The sequence below is a fragment of the Corylus avellana genome, chromosome 10 (genome assembly GCF_965113065.1).
Source record: "Corylus avellana chromosome 10, dhCorAvel1.hap1.2, whole genome shotgun sequence".
NCBI classification, from domain to species: Eukaryota; Viridiplantae; Streptophyta; class Magnoliopsida; order Fagales; family Betulaceae; genus Corylus; species Corylus avellana.
In genome coordinates, this window is record NC_142499.1 from 15,912,940 (window position 1) to 15,920,855 (window position 7,916).

Sequence of the window (7,916 nt, forward strand, 5' to 3'; positions counted from 1 at the left end):
GGAAACAGCTGGTAGTTTTGGGGCTTTTTTATATTTTTTCCAAAAAAATTTTTTTTCGTAAAAGGGCATTGTAGTAACTTACCCATAACAAAACGACATCGTTTTGCAGTTTCCGTCCAAACTGAGGGTTTTGACTAACGGAGTGGCCAAAATGCACTAGTTTGGTAGTTTGGAGGACTACTTTCTCACTTTTGGAACATTAGGGGGCTAAATCGAAAATGACTAGTAGTTTGAGAGGCTTTTTTATATTTTTCCCTAAGAAGAACTATAATAATCATAATATTATTTTTTTTTTAATTTTTTTTAATTCCTCCACACACACTTTAGGGTCGACAAAGTTGACCCTAATACTTAGGCATTAGGGTCGACTTTAGAGTCGACCTTAATGATCACTCTTCAGCGTCCACTAAAAGTGGACGCTATTGGTGATTAATATTATTTTTTTTTTAATTTTTTTTTAATTCCTCCACACACTCTTTAGGGTCGACTTGAGAGTCGACCCTAATGATCACTCTTCAGCGTCCACTTTTAGTGGACGCAATTGGTATATAAATTTTTTTTTTTTTTACTTCCTCCACACACTCTGTCGACCCTAATACTTAGGCATTAGGGTCAACTTTAGAGTCGACCCTAATGATCACTCTTCATCGTCCACTTTTAGTGGACGCTATTGGTGATTAATATTTTTTTTTTTTTAATTTTTTTTAATTCCTCCACACACTCTTTAGGGTCGACTTTGTCAACCATAATACGTAGGCATTAAGGTCGACTTGAGAGTCGACCTAATGATCACTCTTCAGCGTCCACTTTTAGTGGACGCTATTGGTAAATAAAATTATTTTTGTTTTTTTTTTTTAATTCCTCCACACAATCTTTAGGGTCGACTTTAGGCATTAGGGTCGACTTTAGAGTCAACCCTAATGATCACTCTTCAGCGTCCACTTTTAGTGGACGCTATTGGTGATTAATATTATTATTATTTTTTTTTTTTTTTAATTCCTCCACACACTCTTTAGGGTCGACTTTGTCGACCCTATTACTTAAGCATTAGGGTCGACTCTCAAGTCGACCCTAATGATCACTCTTCAGCGTCCACTTTTAGTGGACGCTATTGGTGATTAATATTATTATTATTATTATTTTTTTTTAAATTCCTCCACACACTCTTTAGAGTCGACAAAGTCGACCCTAATACTTAGGCATTTGGGTCGACTTTAGAGTCGACCCTAATGATCACTCTTCAGCGTCCACTTTTAGTGGACGCTATTGGTGATTAATATTATTTTTTTTTTAATTTTTTTGAATTCCTCCACACACTCTTTTGGGTCTACTTTGTCGACCCTAATACTTAGGCATTAGGGTCGACTCTCAAGTCGACCCTAATGATCACTCTTCAGCGTCCACTTTTAGTGGACGCTATTGGTCATTAATATTATTATTATTATTTTTTTTTAATTCCTTCACACACTCTTTAGGGTCGACTTTGTCGACCCTAATACTTAGGCATTAGGGTCGACTCTCAAGTCGACGCTAATGATCACTCTTCAGCGTCCACTTTTAGTGGACGCTATTGGTAATTAAAATTATTATTATTATTATTTTTTTTAATTTCTCCACACACTCTTTAGGGTCGACAAAGTCGACCCTAATACTTAGGCATTAGGGTCGACTTTAGAGTCGACCCTAATGATCACTCGTCAGCGTCCACTTTTAGTGGACGCTATTGGTGATTAATATTATTTTTTTTTTAATTTTTTTTTAATTCCTCCACACACTCTTTAGGGTCGACAAAGTCGACCCTAATACTTAGGCATTAGGGTCGACTCTGAAGTCGACCCTAATGATCACTCTTCAGCGTCCACTCTTAGTGGACGCTATTGGTGATTAATATTATTTATTTTTTTATTTTTTTAATTCCTCCACACACTCTTTAAGGTCGACTTTGTCAACCCTCATACTTAGGCATTAGAGTCAACTTGAGAGTCGACCCTAATGATCACTCTTCAGCGTCCACTTTTAGTGGACGCTATTGGTGATTAATATTATTATTATTATTTTTTTTTAATTCCTCCACACACTCTTTAGGGTCGACTTTGTCGACCCTAATACTTAGGCATTAGGGTCGACTCTCAAGTCGACCCTCATGATCACTCTTCGGCGTCCACTTTTAGTGGACGCTATTGGTGATTAATATTATTTTTTTTATTATTTTTTTTAATTCCTCCACACACTCTTTAGGGTCTACTTTGTCGACCCTAATACTTAGGCATTAGGGTCGACTCTCAAGTCGGCCCTAATGATCACTCTTCAGCGTCCACTTTTAGTGGACGCTATTGGTGATTAATATTATTTTTTTTTAATTTTTTTTAATTCCTCCACACACTCTTTAGTCGACCCTAATACTTAGGCATTAGGGTCGACTCTCAAGTCGACGCTAATAATCACTCTTCAGCGTCCACTTTTAGTGGACGCTATTGGTAAATAAAATTATTATTATTATTATTATTTTTAATTTCTCCACACACTCTTTAGGGTCGACTTTGTCAACCCTCATACTTAGGCATTAGGGTCGACTTTAGAGTCGACCCTAATGATCACTCGTCAGCGTCCACTTTTAGTGGACGCTATTGGTGATTAATATTATTTTTTTTAATTTTTTTTTTAATTCCTCCACACACTCTTTGTCGACCCTAATACTTAGGCATTAGGGTCGACCCTAATGATCACTCTTCAGCGTCCACTCTTAGTGGACGCTATTGGTGATTAGTATTATTTATTTTTTTATTTTTTTAATTCCTCCACACACTCTTTAGGGTCGACTTTGTCAACCCTCATACTTAGGCATTAGAGTCAACTTGAGAGTCGACCTTAATGATCACTCTTCAGCGTCCACTTTTAGTGGACGCTATTGGTGATTAATATTATTATTTTTTTTTTTTTTTTAATTCCTCCACACACTCTTTAGGGTCTACTTTGTCGACCCTAATACTTAGGCATTAGGGTCGACTCTCAAGTCGACCCTAATGATCACTCTTCAGCGTCCAGTTTTAGTGGACGCTATTGGTGATTAATATTATTTTTTAAAATTTTTTTTTTTAATTCCTCCACACACTCTTTAGGGTCGACTTTGTCGACCCTAATACTTAGGCATTAGGGTCGACTCTCAAGTCGACCCTAATGATCACTCTTCGGCGTCCACTTTTAGTGGACGCTATTGGTGATTAATATTATTTTTTTATTTTTTATTTTTAATTCCTCCACACACTCTTTAGGGTCTACTTTGTCGACCCTAATACTTAGGCATTAGGGTCGACTCTCAAGTCGACCCTAATGATCACTCTTCAGTGTCCAGTTTTAGTGGACGCTATTGGTGATTAATATTATTTTTTTAAAATTTTTTTTTAATTCCTCCACACACTCTTTATGGTCGACTTTGTCGACCCTAATACTTAGGCATTAGGGTCGACTCTCAAGTCGACCCTAATGATCACTCTTCAGCGTCCACTTTTAGTGGACCCTATTGGTGATTAATATTATTTTTTTTTAATTCCTCCACACACTCTTTAGGGTCGACTTTGTCGACCCTAATACTTAGGCATTAGGGTCGACTCTCAAGTCGACGCTAATGATCACTCTTCAGCGTCCACTTTTAGTGGACACTATTGGTAAATAAAATTATTATTATTATTTTTTTTTTTAATTTCTCCACACACTCTTTTGGGTCGACTTTGTCGACCCTAATACTTAGGCATTAGGGTCGACTTTAGAGTCGACCCTAATGATCACTCGTCAGCGTCCACTTTTAGTGGACGCTATTGGTGATTAATATTATTTTTTTTAATTTTTTTTTAATTCCTCCACACACTCTTTAGGGTCAACAAAGTCGACCATAATACTTAGGCATTAGGGTCGACTTGAGGATCACTCTTCAGCGTCCACTCTTAGTGGACGCTATTGGTGATTAATATTATTTATTTTTTTATTTTTTTAATTCCTCCACACACTCTTTAGGGTCGACTTTGTCAAACCTCATACTTAGGCATTAGAGTCAACTTGAGAGTCGACCCTAATGATCACTCTTCAGCGTCCACTTTTAGTGGACACTATTGGTGATTAATATTATTATTATTTTTTTTTTTTAATTCCTCCACACACTCTTTAGGGTCGACTTTGTCAACCCTAATACTTAGGCATTAGGGTCGACTCTCAAGTCGACCCTAATGATCACTCTTCGGCGTCCACTTTTAGTGGACGCTATTGGTGATTAATATTATTATTATTATTTTTTTTTAATTCCTCCACACACTCTTTAGGGTCTACTTTGTCGACCCTAATACTTAGGCATTAGGGTCGACTCTCAAGTCGACCCTAATGATCACTCTTTAGCGTCCAGTTTTAGTGGACGCTATTGGTGATTAATATTATTTTTTTAAAATTTTTTTTTAATTCCTCCACACACTCTTTATGGTCAACTTTGTCGACCTTAATACTTAGGCATTAGGGTCGACTCTCAAGTCGACCCTAATGATCACTCTTCTGCGTCCACTTTTAGTGGACTCTATTGGTAAATAAAATTATTATTATTAGTTTTTTTTTTTTTAATTTCTCCACACACTCTTTAGGGTCGACAAAGTCGACCCTAATACTTAGGCATCTAAAGTCGACCCTAATGATCACTCTTCAGCGTCCACTTTTAGTGGACGCTATTGGTGATTAATATTATTTTTTTTTTAATTTTTTTTAATTCCTCCACACACTCTTTAGGGTCTACTTTGTCGACCCTAATACGTAGGCTTTAGGGTCGACTTGAGAGTTGACCCTAATGATCACTCTTCAGCGTCCACTTTTAGTGGACGCTATTGGTAAATAAAATTATTATTATTATTTTTTTTTAATTCCTCCACACACTCTTTGGAGTCGACAAAGTCGACCTTAATACTTAGGCATTAGGGTCGACTTTAGAGTCGACCCTAATGATCACTCTTCAGCATCCACTTTTAGTGGACGCTATTGGTGATTGATATTATTTTTTTAAAATTTTTTTTAATTCCTCCACACACTCTTTAGGGTCGACTTTGTCGACCCTAATACGTAGGCATTAGGGTCGACTTGAGAGTCGACCCTAATGATCACTCTTCAGCGTCCACTTTGGTGATTAATATTATTATTATTATTTTTTTTTTTTTTTTAATTCCTCCACACACTCTTTAGGGTCGACAAAAATTAGTCATTAGCGTCGACTTTGAAAGTCGACACTAATGATCTTTTTCCCGCCTTTTGAATATTTCCCGCGAGTATATTAGGGTCGAGTTGTTAGCGTCCACTGTAGAGTGGACGCTATTATTCATCTTTTGGGTCGGCTATTAGCGTCCACTTGGATGTGGACGCTAATACATAACTGTTAGGGGCGACTTTCAAAAGTCGCCCCTAATAGTTGAGTATTAGGAGCGACTATAAAGTCGCCCCTAATAAGTCGCCCCTGATGAGTCAGTTTCTTGTAGTGAATCATTATTCTCTAATGCTCATTTATTCATTTTATTCTATAATCTTATCATACTCTATGTTTATTGACATGTTTACTATTGAAACTCATTATCTTTGTTTATCTACTTATCTTTGTTTATATATATATATATAACAAGGACGCTCACCAAAATAGAATAAGCTTAATTAAGGGAATGTTTTGGTCAACTATATATGGTCCTTTAATCAGGAAAAAAAGACTACTTTCATCTCCCAAATAAAAAATTAAAAAAAACATCCTTGAACAGGTAAAGAGAGTAGATCAATGTGAAGGAGAAGACTTGAGGTTGCAGTCTTGCACAAGTATATATATATATATATACACACACACACATACATCATCCTTCAAAATAAAACACACATAATACTTCAAAATGAATTATTTGAACAAATATGTCAGGAGCTGTTGCTTTTCGATAATGATGGGACTAGCACTGCTCTTCTTTAGCAGAAATTGAGGTGATGGGTGTATGCTGAGAATGAAGGGAGGAAGGTGAAGAAGAAGAACAAGAAGAAGACTATGAATTAGAAGTTGCCATTTTTAGTCTGAAGCGGCACCTTCTGCAATTGAACCCTATCAAGCAAGCAACAAAAACCAAAATCAAAACAACCCCCATTAAAATTTATCCAAAAGGGTCTATAAAACACACAAAATCAAATCGATCATGTCAAAAATGCAATTACTTTATCCAAACCAAAGAAACAAACCGAAAAAGAAGGAAGAAGACGACAGAGGAAGCCATAGAAGTACAAATCGTAGAGTAAGGAAAAAGAATTTGGACCATTTCTTTATTTATGTGTTTCATCTGTTAAAGTAATGATTAAGTGATTATATTTACCTCTTCCTATATGCGTAAGATTTTGGGATAACTGGTAATTTAACATGGTATCAGAGCCAAAGGTCTTGAAATATAACCTTGACTCCGTAAATTCACCCTCCATATATTTAAATGAAATATTCTACGGGAATTATCTATTAAGGTAGTTTGAGCCCACACGTGAGAGAGAGTCTTAAAGTAATGATTAAGTGATTAGATTTACCTCTTCCTATCAATTTAAGCTTTTGGGATAACTGGTAATTTAACATCGTCTTGGCGCAAGAGCCATGCTAAACTTCTCTGTATTGTTCAAATTTTGTTAGATGTCCCCCGAAGGACAAATTCCTCTCATCTGCAATGAATTATAAACTCATTTTTATTTGGAAATTAATATAAGTGGCCATCAAATAGGAATTAAGCCGAACATAATCGACTGGGTAGTAGAATCGTGGAAACACCTCTTTCTTTCATATTTTGAACCTTAGCTTTGTGGAACAATATACCATACTGAAACACGGAAGAATTGAAATCTTAGACCAAAAGATTATGCATGGAAAATAGCAAATGCAAAAACTAGTTTGAATATCAATTTGTGCTTACATGTCATAAAGGCCATGGCAGAGAAGCTAAATGCGAAGAAAAAAAAAAAAAAAGAAGGTTAAATTGAGTGGTGGACTGGGCCTGGTGTGTTAGATATTTGGGCCTCTATAGGTTCATCCCGTCTTATCCACGCACGGTGTTATGGGACTTTAAAGAAGGAGCGTAGGCCCAAGTCTCTTGGGGACCTAAATATCATCATATTGATTCATATGTTGTCTTAAATTACTAAGAATTTTTTAATGCTATAAACATTTTTAACCAGATTTTATGTGCTTATAATTGACTACGTTAGCATATTAAAACACATATATTGAGGAAAAATGATTATTCTGTTCCAAAAATTTTAGGAATTTTTTTTTTTTTAGAACTTATACTCGAAGTTTAATAACTTATTTTTATGTATCGTTATCTAATTGGACAGTTAATTATGTTAGCAGAGTCGCAAACACTACAACACATGGGTTAGCTAGGGCTGTTGTGAAGTCTGTCATAGATCAGGTTTAGTTGGAAGAAATTCCACCCTATATTTGTGATGTGATTTTATCAGAGCAATTCACTCTGATTTTTTGAGGAAAAAAAAAAAAAAATTGTTCAGAAATACAAGCCGGTGAAAATTATATTTATTTCTTGTGGGCTTGAACATTTAAATCAATTTTTTTTTTTTCTCTTGAAATTTTAAATTAAAGGAAGAGATTCTTAGATTCAACAGTGAAGTTTCTTTTATATATATAATAAAATAAGAAAATAGGTTTTTATCTTTCATAATTTTCATTTTTTGTTCTTTTTGAAACTCCTCATATTAAATTTAAAATAAAAAAAAGACATGTTATTTTAGAATTTGCATAGAAATTCGAGATTATTCAAAGCTAAGTGCAAGAGTACGGTTCATATCAACCCATTTATTTAAACAAGTTAAACCCGTCATTTCTCAATCTTCACTCGCTAATTTCATATCGAATTTGTAGGTTATGTAAA

General features: G+C 35.3%; 1 non-coding gene across 1 annotated transcript; it reads right to left on the bottom strand.

Annotated features, from left to right (window-relative positions):
- Positions 1-6,578: 6,578 nt before the first annotated feature.
- On the bottom strand, positions 6,579-6,680 carry LOC132180140 (U6 spliceosomal RNA). Its single transcript, XR_009440035.2, has one exon. It is a non-coding gene; the product is annotated as a U6 spliceosomal RNA (small nuclear RNA).
- Between the last annotated feature and the right edge of the window lie 1,236 nt (positions 6,681-7,916).